Source organism: Mytilus galloprovincialis, chromosome 11 (assembly GCF_965363235.1).
Source record: "Mytilus galloprovincialis chromosome 11, xbMytGall1.hap1.1, whole genome shotgun sequence".
Taxonomy (NCBI): domain Eukaryota; kingdom Metazoa; phylum Mollusca; class Bivalvia; order Mytilida; family Mytilidae; genus Mytilus; species Mytilus galloprovincialis.
In genome coordinates this window covers 2,621,355-2,636,551 of record NC_134848.1, presented here as the reverse complement: position 1 = coordinate 2,636,551, position 15,197 = coordinate 2,621,355, and the positions used below count along the sequence as shown (strand labels likewise).

At 31.1% G+C, this 15,197-nt stretch overlaps 2 protein-coding genes and 1 long non-coding RNA gene across 3 annotated transcripts in view; 2 read left to right on the top strand and 1 right to left on the bottom strand.

The window, feature by feature from the left end:
- Window positions 1-15,197, bottom strand: part of LOC143051550 (uncharacterized) — a 576,970-nt gene that overhangs the window by 208,085 nt on the left and 353,688 nt on the right. The gene's annotated exons all lie outside the window — the stretch shown is intronic.
- LOC143051961 (uncharacterized) overlaps window positions 1-15,197 on the top strand; it is a 353,125-nt gene that overhangs the window by 144,494 nt on the left and 193,434 nt on the right. The gene's annotated exons all lie outside the window — the stretch shown is intronic.
- Window positions 10,318-13,547, top strand: LOC143050952 (uncharacterized). The gene is made up of 3 exons (XR_012970506.1): window positions 10,318-10,399; window positions 13,023-13,142; window positions 13,533-13,547. It is a non-coding gene; the product is annotated as an uncharacterized LOC143050952 (long non-coding RNA).

The following is a 15,197-nucleotide window of genomic DNA, read 5'->3' as shown; positions in this document are numbered from 1 at the left end:
AAGCTGTGTTCATATTTTCTAAAGGAATGTCATTGTTGTCCTCTGTGCTCCAACTAGATGCTTGTGATGACTGTAAAAAAACAAAGCAAAAAATAATAGATCCACCCAAAATTATACTGTGTTCCCTTAAACATATAATGAAAGATCAGTATACAATAATAAATATGACAACAAGGGTAGTTGAATAAGGACTCAAGTAAACATTTTTTAAATATTGTGAATAGCATGTCAGGACTCCAACTTGGGGGTTTAATATGTGATTCCCATTGCTGAAGACAGAAGAAATCTTTAGTGTTCTTCTTTAGTGTACTATGATATCTGATATAAAAAAGTGTATCACTATCATGTATGTTTACCTTATACATGCATGATATCCTTTCTCCTTTTGTAGTATTATTATTTAATCTATGAGTTTATTTATTCATTCGCCTGTCCCATTTTAATTTACACAAGTCTTTAATAGAAGTTCTTTCTTGTCAACAAATAAAATAGTTTAAAGTTGTATAATAACAAATGTAATTATAAAACATACTTACATTTATACTAGGAGGGTCTGATTCTGTTTTCTCTTGTGAATCTATGAAGTTGACTGTGTTATTTTACTGAAGGTAAACAGATTTCAGCATATGAAAACAGATTTGATTGAGTTCCTCAGAGGGGGGTCTGTAGTCATGCTTCATTGATTTTCTATTTAATCAACCAATTAAAAAAAGGGGGGGTGGGCAGCCCATACGCCAAATACATTGATTTTATGACTAGAATATAATCTGAGAAACAGAATAAACAATAAAATCTTTACATTGAACTGTACTTCACTACATGTATGTACACCTCACAAGGAACCTATATACCAAATATAGTTATTCTATTACTCATACATTTTGTAATAAGTGAACATTTTACTTTTCAAAAAGTGTAATTTTGTATCAATTAGGTACAATTTGTACTTATTGTAATCCATCCTTATTTTATTAAAAGATCTTAAATTTAAGCTTACAAATAAAACTATTTACATTCATGCATATGTATAAACTATATTATATATCTAACCACATGTTTTCTTTCAAAAGTTGGCTAAGCTGTTACTTCTTCATGAAAAAGATGTATTAAATTAAATGATTAATTATAGGTATACTTACATGTAAATGATCACCTTTCACAATGTGACGTTCTCTGAAATTATAGAATTGGTCATCTTCCTCTGATATTGATAATTCTATAACAAATTGAAAATAACGGTTATATCGATAGGAATTTAATATTCAAATTAGCCGTGAACAAGAAAAAGTAAATCCAATTGAAATTGACAACAACACTACATTAGTTAAACTAGGTCTACATTTCTAATACATGTATGTTACAGTAATTTACATATACTGAAATTAAGAACTAAAGTACAGAATTGGTACATCACATTATTACAACACCATGTACATGTATGCTGCTCTGGGTGAGAAGAATCTAATGAAAAGTGAAAGTAGCGAGTCATAGATTAGATAAAAATTAAGTTTGTTAAACAGTGAAATTATTTTTATAATATATCTCATCCAAGTTTAAACATTTGCATATTGTTTAAATTTTTGCAAGTTATATGTAGCATTAAATGACAACACTTCATATATACCTTATATATTATTCAGTTAACAAGACTCTGTCGAGTGTTCTCATTAATATAGGATAATCTTTAAAGCTTTTCTTTTTTAATGGTTTATTAACTTGTGTATCTCCTTCTCCATAACTTGTTGTCTGATTTTTCTACGCTATATACTACTATTCCCCATGCTCAGTTGAAAGATCGACTTCACCATCTCATAAAACAGAGCTTTTTCTATAAAAATGGGAATCGTAGATACAGATTTCTTGTTTTGGGATACAATAATTCATATTTTGTGAAGAATCACACTGAATCTTCCAGAAAATATACTGAAGATGATATTATTAAAATGCTGGACTTTTTGATCGACAATATATTTGTTGAGTTTGGAGGATTTATATTTCAACAGACAGTCGGTATTCCAATGGGTACTAATTGTGCACCCCTGCTGGCTGATTTGTTTTTGTATTCGTATGAAGCAGAATTTATTCAGAACCTTCTTAAAGACAAAAAGAAAAAGCACCTTGCGAAATTCTTTAATTTTACTTTCCGATATATTGATGATGTTTTATCATTGAACAACCCATACTTCAGCCAATACTTACATCTCATATATCCCAGTGAACTTGAAATTAAGGATACTACTGATACTAGAAGGACTGCTTCATACCTTGATCTTTTCCTCAATATTGACGTAGATGGACGACTTCACACGAAAATCTATGATAAACGGGACGATTTCAACTTCCCAATTATCAATTTCCCATTTCTCAGCAGTAACATACCCTCTGCCCCTTCGTATGGTATTTACATATCACAATTGATACGTTATTCACGTGCTTGTTCACACTATACGGACTTCATATACAGGAGTGTGCTCCTTACGCAGAAACTGCTCCAACAAAGTTATGAGGAGGACAGATTAAAATTGACACTCCGTAAATTTTATGGACACCATCACGAATTGGTGGATCCATATGATGTCTCTTTAACCAAACTAGCTAAGGACATTTTTACCACATGGTAGATTGTGGTTTGTCATTATGTCGTCTAATCTTTTAATTACCAAACGTGACTTATTCCCGATTGTGACTGTTTTGCTGAATGTGAATTCGCATTACTATAAGACGTGTTTCTGTACTTGTTTATCCCAAATTCATGTATTTAGTTTACACGTTTAATGTTATATTTGTAATTCTCATCCGATTTTGTCAAATGTGTTGACGTCTTTTTATTATATTTAGGTGTTACGGATAGAAAAATTAATCACCGCCTTTATTAATTATATTAAATGTTGTACGATTATTTACGTTTGAAGTTGGATTCATAACAAACTGGACATATATATATTACAGTTAATTGCTATTAATAAGTATTGCAATATGCATTTTGTTTAAATTAATTATCAGTATTTAGTTCTGATATAATCTTAAATCAATCCTAATTCTATCTTACTTTGATAGTTTTTCATATGTGACGTCATTCTGTTTCTAAATTTCATAAATTCAAATGTGGCATAACGTTTGTACCTTTTCGCCATCGTATGTGACGTCACATTTTTGTAATTACGTTGACGCCTGGACTGATTCGGGTGTGTCTATTCTGTGTTAAACTTTAATAGCATTATGTATTCGGGTTTAGTTTTCTGTAATTAGTTAATACTTCAGTTTCATTATGTATATCTCTTTCATATTCATTTGTTAAATTTTACTGTTTGCAATAGCATGAATTGTTCTATATAATAAGGATGTTCTTATCCCGGGCATAAAAACAATGCCGTATTTGGCGAAACCTTTTCAACTTTTTATCTCCAGTGCTGTAAAACTTTGTACTTTTTTCACTTTCGATCTTTTATATCTGGGCGTCACTTGTAAGTCCTGTATTTGGTTTTCATGTTATATTTGTTATTCTCGTGGTGTTTTGTCTGATGCTTGGTCCGTTTCTGTGTGTGTTACGTTTCGGTGTTATGTCGTTGTTCTCCTCTTATATTTAATGCGTTTCCCTCGGTTTTAGTTTGTTACCCCGATTTTGTTTTTTGTCCCTGGATTTATGAGTTTTGAACAGCGGTATACTACTGTTGCCTTTATTCGTAACTTTAAATGGCACTGGTAGCAGATACCTTAAAAAAAATGAACAATCAGTAGATTTTTTATTTTAAGCCAAATAAAAAAGTAAATGGCAATAAAAAAATAAAAGAAGTATACATCCCACTCTTTCCATACATGAATGATGATTTGGACATGTATAATTTTTTCAACAACAAAAAAATGCTTTAATAAGTCTATATTTTATAATTCCCCAAGGCATTTTTAGTTTTGGCTAATATTGAAAGTACATGTAAGGAAAACTGAAATTGCACATATTTAAAAAAAAAAAGCATCTAGATAATGATATACAACATGTACAATGTGAGAATTTGTGAAGAAATTAAGAAATAGATTAAGAAAAATTTAGAAAAAAATGCATATATATATAAAAATAAATATAATTATGATGAATATTTGGTTGTACATTTGTACATGTGTCAGGTTGTACCAGCCTGAAGTCAATGAAATGGAGAATGGCAATGGGGAATGTGTCAGAGAGACAACAATCTGAGTTTAGATATGACATTTCAAAATAGAAATACATGTATGTATTATTTTCTGTTGGTTTGATACTGAGACTTTGACATGTATAGAAAACAAGTGTGCTTTCATGACAAATAATCCCTTTTCAACTTGTTTAGTCTGTTCTTATTTTCTACTGTTGTTGCACTGTTATCTTAGGTTATAAAGGTATTACTCATTGTTGAAAACTGACAAGTGACCTAGTTATTATAAACTTCTATATGTCATATCACATTTGACTCTGATACATATTTTCATTTTTTCACAGATATTTCAAATATTTATATTTATTCTAGGGGGTCTCATTTGGGGGGGGGGGTCTGATCCTGGATCCTGCTAACTGTTTTGTCTCACATATCCGGCTTACTGTTTTGTCAGATTCTTGAATCTCCCGTACACTTTCTACATGTACATATAAGCTATTCTCATTTTTTTGTTATTTCCCGTTTTCATGGCATAATACATGAATATCAATTATATGGTCATTTTTATAAATTTTCTGTTTACAAAACTTTTTAATTTTTCGAAAAACTTAAGGATTTTCTTACCCCAGGAGTAGATTACCTTAGCCGTATTTGGCACAACTTTTGGGAATTTTGGGTCCTCAATGCTCTTCAACTTTGTATTTGTTTGGCTTTTTAACTATTTTGATCTGAGCGTCACTGATGAGTCTTATGTAGACGAAACGCGCGTCTGGCGTAAAAAATTAGAATCCTGGTACTTTTGATAACTATAATAACTTGACTTTCAAATGTCACGCTGACAAAAAACTCAGCAATCCCATGTCACACTTATATAATTAGACCCCAATGTCAATGAGACCCACATTTTAGTTACATGTTACATTGTACATGTGTAATAAAAAAATATAGACTCAATAATTAGCTATTGCATCCTATTTCAACATGTTCAATGCAATTATTGCTCAAGTAAAATTTTAATATCATATTTAGACCAATCAGATCAACATCAGCCAGGAACAACATGAAAGCTGCATTGTATTGGTCAAATATATAAAACACAGTGTCAGTGATCACTTGAGTAAATATAAGATTGAGATTGCAACTGATGATATTATCATATTTGTATTTCCCAGACATTATATGTCCCTGTATTCCCCAATGAGAGAAAAAAAAACACAATCATGATGTTAAACCTACCACTTCCAACTGGAATAAATAAACTGTATTCTTCCAAGATTCTTTGGCTTAGGAAGCTGGAAAGGCCTCTTAAAGTCTTCCCTTTCCCTTCATGGTCAGGATGTAAACAAGTTTTGCCCTGTCGGTAATCTAAACCAAGAGTGTAACGGTGAAATGGACAAACTGTGAGCGAAGCATTGGTGGTTACTAACGCTACACTACGGCACAACAGGTCTGATTCAGTTGTTATTTCAGAACTGTGCGTATCAAGACCTCCACATCGACCTCCCACAGCTAATTTTAAATTTTGCAAGTGGGTTTTTATATCTCTGTTACAAGAACTAAGCTTAACAGTAGTTGTGTCTTTAGGATAACGCGGGTGAAGACCACAACTACAACTACTCTGGTGTAAGCTGCCTAAACTACACTGTAAATTTGGCTCCATGTAGGTAGTCAAGCAGAACCGGAAGTGACAACAATAAGAAGATACGAGATGCACACGTTGAAAATAGACCGTAAAAATAATTTATCTATCCGATAAAAAATCTTAAAGAGCTGTTTGTTTATCAAATTATGAACTTACTAATGTGTAAAAGGGATCTCCAAACGATGCAATTTAAATTATGAAATATTGGTTTTTTGTACTTGAAGTGAAGATCAACAAGAGTTGTCTTTCTTGGAATAGTCCGTGGAAGCGGTTAATTTAAAATGAAAATAATTTGAAACAGGCGATAGGCTACAAATAAAAAAAATTGATATGTTTTTCAGAAGATTCCATATATTCTATTATTCTAAATGGTTTATTACAAATCGCCTGCTCTCAGCAGATACATTCTTTAAAATCCACCATATTTCCAATGCTTATATAGTGAGGAAAACATGTCAATCTGGATTTTTATTAAGATATAATGACATTAATATTAGACCTCAACAAATTTGGTTGAAGATATGTTTATTTTAACTTAAAATGTGTAACATAACAAAAAAATAAGCACATTGGTAACATAAGGTAAATCAATTTTTCTTCATTTTGCATGATTCTTAGGTGGAGCCATACTTAACTAATATACCCAAAAAAACGGATACATTACATACCCCGACAAAATCCACAATCCAACACAAAAAATAGACACACCCGAAGTAGTCAAGGCCTCAACGCAAAGTGACGTCACATTTGAATTTGTAAAACAGCACACCAAAAATGAAAAATGACTTCACATTTGAATGAATAAAACTATCTGTCAAAAATAAGATAGAATTAGGATTGATTTAATATCATATTTGTACTAAATACTGATATAACATTTAATAACAATGAAAATTGCAATACTTATTAGTATCAAACTGAGGTAGCAATTAGACAATTACCTATATTCTATGTCCGGTTAATTCAGAATCAAACTGCAATCGTTATACATCGTACAAATTACGTTGACCAAATCAAATCTAATAAATGAAGGCGATGATTAATTTTCTTTCACATAACACACCGAAAAGACGTCAAGACATTTGATAAAATCCGATGAGAATTACAAATATAACATCAAAACTAAATACATTTATGTTCTAACTCACTTGTTCAAATGAACATGAAGTATTTATGTGCACATCGCTACTTAATTTATGAAACCTTCTTCAAACCCAAACTGTATACTATACAATTTTAGGAATAAAATAAAGCAACACATTTCTGATTTTGTCCAGCACAAATCTATTTGTACAAACTAAATCATTATTAATTATCATTGTCAACCAAAACATTGGATTCACTGAATGTAAATACGTAACGTCCTCTAAATAAAAAAATCATGGTACACTGGCCTTACAGAGTATAAAAAAATAAACAAATATCATCATTAGTACACATCCAATTGATCTCTGAACTACATAACAATTCTACACTACTGTAAATATGTCTACACTGTAGTAGTAATCAACGTAGTGGTCACCGCCTAACCTCGATAACTGAAAAAACGTGCTTCTTTTCTTATATACTCCCCGCGAAATCCAAACCGGTTCTTACAATAGGTACTACGCGTCTAAAAATAACTGCGCGTAGAGCACTTACATATATGAATTGCGGAGAGAGAAGCACCGTAACACGTCTTATAGCAATGCAAATTCACACTCAGCAAAACAGTCACAATCAGGAACAAGTCCCATTTGGTAATTAAAAGATAAGACGACGATGACAAACCACAATCTAACAGGTAATACAAATGTCCTTAACTAGTTTGGTCAAAGACACATCGTATGGATCAACCAATTCGTGATGGTGTCCATAAAATTTACGAATTTTAATCTGTCCTCTTCATATCTTTGTTGGAGCAGTTTCTGTGTAAGGAGCACACTCCTGTACATGAAGTCCGTATAGTGTGAACAAGCACGAGCATAACGTATCAATTGAGATATGTAAACACCATACGAAGGGGGAGAGGGTATGTTACTACTGAGAAATGGGAAATTGATAATAGGGAAGTTGAAATCGTCCCGTGTATCATAGATTTTCGTGTGAAGTCGTCCATCTGAGTCAATATTGAGGAAAATATCAAGGTATGAAGCAAAATAAACAGCAAGCAAACTACAACCACTGAATAACAGATTCCTGACTTGGAACAGGTTTCTATATATATGCATACTTATGAAAAGATATGGGCTCGCATAATATTAATAGAACTATTATCTTATCTCATAATATTATGGATTTTCACAAAATACCGTCTAAATCAGCCAATTCAATAATATAATGGAGTTCGCTAAGTGCCCCGACTGTTTAAATGGGGTTCCAGTTGCTAAGTCTTTTGTTTTCTATGATGTTATGTGTACTTTTGTTTGTTTTTTGTCTTTTAAGATTAATATAACTTTAGGTTGAAATTCATAAATTAAATATATATTTAATGTAACATAATTATAAATTATTTATAACAGATCAACAATCTCTTGGTTGTGGAAAGCTACGTCATGCTGTTGTTTGTGAGTAGTGTTTGTTATGGTATTATTTTCAAAGATTGCAAACAGAAATAGCATTCTTTAATCAACTAGCGAAGCTATCAGTTATCTTCTTAACTTTTTTCAGGCAATCTTGTTTTTGAGTCTATTACAGGTAAAATTGAAAAGCAATCAGGCAATGACAAAACAGAAATTGACGAATAATGTAATTGCCTTAGAAAATAGTCGAAAAGACAACAGTAAAATAACAAAAATACCGACCTTCGAAAAAACAAAAGACAGTTCTCAAAGCAGTCCTGATAAGTTTAAACTCTTAGAAGTTCGAGGCATATCCATGTTGAAAATATGCCGCACAGCCCTATATTTTGACTTTTGAAAAAAGAAGTGCATATGCATTGATATTAGCTTTCCATTCGAGGATATATTTTATTACGAAACTTCATAGTAAAAATAAGACAGTTTTAGCTGTAAAAGGAGTTCCTATTGGAAATTGTATTGTACAGAAATGCAAGCTGGAGGGGTTAGAGTGATCATTCTTTTTTCTTTCGAATTTGTTTATGCAATGTCACCATCTTATATTTTCAGACGGTGGCCTTGAAATAATTAAAGACATAAGATCAGTTCAAATAAATCTTGCTGAAATTGTGAATGCAGTTGTCGCAGTGGTGACACCACATCCACCATCGCCACCAGATCCACCGAATTCAAATTTCTAAAAAAATAGCATTTATCAATTATGTCTATCGATAAAACGTGTCTTAGTAATTAGTAAATAAACCGTTTCCGGTATTCTTAAATTTTTATCCTTACGGTAGTTTTTTGGTAGTTATGACATTTTAAGCAGTCTTTTATTTTATTTTTCTACTCAAATATTCTTGCAAGAAGTAAAACAAAAATTCTTGAGTCCTGAGAAAAATATGGTGATTATTTCAATTTAAGGTGGTCCCAAACATCTTTACTGAAATTGATTTGGCTCGTTTAATTTTCATAAAATTTTCGCAATTTTTTTTGCACTCTTTGACAATAATATCAATTGTAAAATACTCTAAAAATCTTACAAACACTTATTTTGATCATTGAGAAGCTAATATTTTCTTAGATCGGTATTAAAACGTTCAGTCGACTTTCACAGAGTTATCTCCCAGTAGTGTTATGCTCCAACTCAATATATATAAAGCATGTATAATGATTGACCAATATAGGCTGCAAAAATTGTTACACTTGTCAATGCGCATATCTGCACAATCAGTTCTTAAGTTTATAGAAATACGATGTAGATCTGATACCAAATAACACTACTTAAGAGACTTAAAACATCACATATGTATTTTAAACGACTGTACTTTAAGAAAACTTGAGATGAAAAGAATTATCTGTTATACACTTATTATCAGAAATGTAATTACAAATTGTCAGCATTCATTTTTGTAAAATCCTAGTATCCGTCTTCTCAGTTAAACTATATAATTGTTTCCTTTGACTATAATAAACTACCTTTCATTAACAAGATACGGCAAACCTGAAGATTATTTAAACGTTTAAATGATTTATAAGCATATACAAAACATAGCTGATATTATGTATGGGGAATAAACCGTTTCTGCATTCTTTATTTTTGGGGGGCTTTCTTCTCTATCTTAAACAAAATACTTTTATTTAGTAAAATTCATATGAAAATTATTCTTTTAATAAATTAATTTGTAATATCTTTATTTCCTCTTTCTGTACGTGGTTCTGTTATCAGTAACCAGTTAAATAATCATTAAATCTTTATTCTAACAGTTATTTATTATTCTTTTGCATCACAATATTCTCACTTTTTATATTTTTTGGCTCATTTTCTTCTATTTATCTATAATTTTGTGCCATTTTTCTCTATTCTGTAAACCCCATCTATACCATCATAACTGGTTATTTAATATTGTAAAGCATTTGTCAATGAATAAATAAACATTACATGAATACACACAAACAAAGTCATCATCACATTTGTTCACGAATGAAAAATCCAAGTGATAATAATAGAATTACGGAAAATACACCAGGAAGAAATTTTATTTAAATGTAGTAATGGTTTATTTTTACTTTGACTGTCATTACTTTTAAAGGTAAGTTTTGTTTGAGGAAGTCGCCACTTTGATAAAATCATTACAGAAATACATATCAAATATGGCATAAACTATAGAATTTGCTACTAGGTGGTGCATAAAAGTAAAATCACAAACATACTGAAATTAGAGGAAAATCTAATCGGAAAACCACAATTACATGCTTATCAGAGGTTGAACCGCATTTGGTACCATTTAAGCGCCCTAATTAGTTATAATGATGACTTCACACATTGTAACAATATGCACGAACTTGTGCTTGTTATTTAGTTTTCTATGTTGTGTCATTTTACTATCATTTGTTTGTTTGTCTTTTTCTGTTTCAATCATGGCGTTGTCAGTCTGTTTTTGAATAACGAGTTTGAATGTCTCTCTGGTATCTATTGTCCCTCTTTTATAGCTGACATGACAGTATAGCTTTTCTTTGTTGAAGGCATTACGGTTGCATATAAATGCTTACATCCACTTCATTTGAACTTTGGTTGATAGTTGTCTCATCTCTTTACTGTTACATATTTGTACACTTTAATGTACATTGAATTTCGTAAATAAAAGAACGATTTGATCTTTCTACTGCACCAATTCTTATGTATTTTTTTGTGGTGAAACGGTTAATTGGACAACTATCATACTACAAATCAGAGGCGAAATGATATATATTAATTGGTTTAATAATGTCATCAACATGATTATTTCAAGACACTAGCTTCCATAAAACTTTTATTTTAAAAAGTGTCAGAAATGGTTATTAAAAATCGAGTTATATATTTGCTACAAAACGTATTCATTTACAATGTTGTACATTTAAAAATGTGTTTTTTTTAACTTTGTAAATTATATAGCATATAATATAAAATAAAAGCATATAAAGTATTACCATACTTATGTGTTTGTATGTTTATGAGCAACACGATGGTAGCCATATATAGATTTTCCCCGTTTTTTTATGGTATTCTTGTTGCTCGGTGTTGAGTTTTTATGTTAATTTTGTGTACTGTTTTTTTGTAGTTTTCCTTTTTTGGCCATGACATTGTCAGTGTTTTTTGTCGAGAATATAGTACTTTTTTGGTATCTCTCGGTTCTCTTTTACAAACGAAGGAATTAATGTATTGCAACATAAAATGTTTACTTGAAAATACAGTACATTAAAATATTATCCAGTGGTAAACAATCTTGACACTTAAGTTAATAACCATGTTAATATCACTAAAACAAATGTCGAGATTTACTTTTGAAAAAAATGCGTTTTTTGTTTTTTTTTAATTTATGGATTGAAACCTTTCAACATACCATAATAATCATTGTTCTCAAGAACAACAACAGAGTAATAATCTGATAATAGATAAATCATCACCGAAATTGAAAATGTCAAATACAACTACTTTTCTACAGAATAAACCTCAAATGATATGTACACATTTGTTACCATATTTTGACTACTTTACCGATTGTGTTTGTTTTGTTCGCACATCGTTGTAACAATAACAGAATTTGATGTGATTGTCATGTGATGGGTTTAGCGCCAGAAAACCAGGTTCAGTCCACCATTTTCTACATTTGAAAATGCCTGTACCAAGTCAAGAGTATGACAGGTTGTTGTCCATCCGTTTGATGTGTTTTAGGTTTTGATTTTGCCATTTGATTATTGACTCTCCGTTTTGAATTTTCCTCGGACTTTAGTATTTTTGTGATTTTACTTTTTTTTTTGTAGACCTGTTTTCGTAATACACAAACTTTATAAAATCATCATTCGTCTCTTTTGGGAAGACTATACAAATCACATTTTGGAAAATATTTAATATCTCACTTAAATGAAAGTACTTAAAGGTGATGTCCATTACGTAGACGTGTAACAACATTGAACGATCAGTCTTCAAGATATTACTTGAAAAAAGGCAAATGGCGTGCTTGTGAATTGTTAACTGTACAATACCTTATTGAAAACTGCTATCGCCTTAAATAGACCTCATGTGGTATTGGCTTTGTTCATTGTTGAAGGCCGTTAGCTGACCTATAGTTATTTATTTCTGTGTCATGTTGGTCTGTTGTGGAGAATTGTGTCATTGGCAATCATACCAAATCTTCTTTTTTTATACTCATTACGTTTACCCATATTTTGACTATTTTATTCATTGTATCTGTTGAGTTCACGCATCATTGTAAATATAATGGAAATTAATGAGTATATCGTACAAAGCGAGAGGTTAAGCGGTATAAAACCAAGTTTAATCCACCATTTTCTACATTTGAAAATGCCTATACAAATTCAGGAGTATGACAATTGTTGTCCATTTATTTTTGATGAGTTTTGTCATTTGACCATTGTTGACTTTGCCATGTGATTAGGGACTTTCCGATGTGATTTTCCTCTGAGTTCAGTATTTTTGTGATTTTCCTTTTTTTATATATACATGTATAAAGATCTGTACGAGTACGATAAAGCAACCTTCTCACCAAAACTAATAGTATCTAAATATCATTCTTTTTGTACGTTTCAGTTATATTTAAAATAAATAAAACGGATTTAGCGTAAACATCAATAAGACAACAAACAAACCATTTTAAAAGGTTCAACGGATATGATAGCACTTTGTTTAGAAAGAATTACTTCTTTACTTTTTAGAAAGAACCCGACAGTCATAGACAGTCATAATGATCAAAGAGGTGCTAGGTATTACAGTTGGTATTGGTTTGGGTCTTGCAGCTAGTCGTTGGATATATAAAAGTCTTCGAGGAGAAAGAAGTAGGTATTATGTAGTCGATACAAATTCCGGCATATTTACATTATGTACAGAGTAGGATTTTATGAAAAATATGGACATCAATGTTATCATCTGAACATCAGTTATATTTTTGAGAGACGGCTTTCGTGAAGTAATTTATTACCAACCATGTTAATTCGGCTCTGTTGACGTAATTTGAATTTAATATACTGAGTTGGTTGTTTTGTTTTTAAAATGCATTTTGAATCAACAAAATTAACGGTACCATTTTCCCCCCAACTTCAAAGTTTAGGAAAGTTTTGACGTTAACAATATGTATGCATGAAATCTTTTGTAGTTATAGACAGATATTTGCATAAAACTTTGTTAATATTATTTCTTGGAACGATAATATTTCATTCTTTTTTCAGGACCACGTGAGGGTATGTTTAACCTATAATTAATCAAATCACCAGCTTTTTCGACAAATGTCTGCGGAAGGATAATAAGAGCTTAGTTGTTTTGGCATTCTAGTTATAATTGACCTGAGTACGCTGTACAGCTATTGCTAAACAAAGTTAACGATAAATATTGTATTAGATCAGCGAATTTTTAAACAAGTTAAACAAAACAAAAATACAAAACAAAACCACAACATGTACTTTAGGTTAGTGAAAACAAAGATATGCGCGTAAAATGTAAAAACAAATAAGTTGAAATAACATGACAATGAAAAGCATGATATGCAAAGAAATAATCAACTGGCACGTTCAAACCAATATTCACTGATAAAATATATTTTCACCTTTAACACCTGTTAATTGGTACATTTTGTTTCTTAATGACAGTTGTACTGCTAGTTGATTATAAGTTTTCGAAGTTATCATTAGCTGAGTAACAAGATCTTTTCGAACTGTATTGAAATAAAGTCCAATAAAATGAAAATTGTCCTTTTCCAAATTCAGATATTCTTAGGTGAATATCTAAAAAAAAAAACGACAAAGAAGCAATTGTGTATTCATTATTATCAATATAAAAAGAAAGATGTGGTATGATTGCCAATGAAACAACTCTCCACAAGACACAAACTGACACAGAACTAAACAACTATAGGTCAAAGTACGGCTTTCAACAATGAGCAAAGTTCATATCGCATAGTCAGCTATGTAAGGGCCCGAAATGATAATTTAAAAAAATCAATCGAGAAATTTAACGGCTTATGTATTTTGGACAGGTACATCCATACAAAATCTGGCGGAATTTAAACATGTAAGCGGGATCCCAACCCTCCAATAACCTTGGACAGTGGTGGAATAGTACAAGATAAGAACGAACTATAAAATGAAGTTGAAAATGACTTAAATCATAATATAAAAAATAAAATGTGGTGTGATTGCAAATGAGAAAACTGTCCACAAGAGACCAAAATGACACAGACATAAACAACTATAGATCACCGTGCGGCCTTCAACAATGAGCAAATCATAAGATGGATACAAATAATGGGTTTTTTGGACGTTGATGTTTCTGTGGTCCCTCCTTTAGGTGTCACAATTTTATCACTGTACTCATGTCTGTAATGCCGTTTAAGATTTACAGGAACGTCGTTTGTGAATACTAGTAATCGTAACAAATTAGTCCGGGATTACATATACAAAAATCACTTCATACCTTTTTTTAAATTCTTTGACAAATTTGGAAAAAAATACGATGTGATGGAATTGGGTTACCCATAGAAACTTTATAAGAAACATAATATACCATTTTGATAACTACGGTGATTAAAGAGATTTGTTTCTGGTTAACGTATCAATTCTAAATAACCTATCTTACACTTATGGTCCGACACGCTATCGTTACTTATATTTGGGATTAAAAAATGACTTTCTTTTTCTGAAACTGTTTATGACGTTCGTACAAGAAATCTACTGAATATGTTCTACATAATATTTAACTGTAGAAAATACAAGACTTACATGTATTCATAACATGCTATTTGTATTAAAAGAATTGAGAAGTAGGTATTACTATCTATGTTGAACAAACTGTTCTTACAGACGACGTCTTTCATTCAATAAGTATATATATACCTAGTG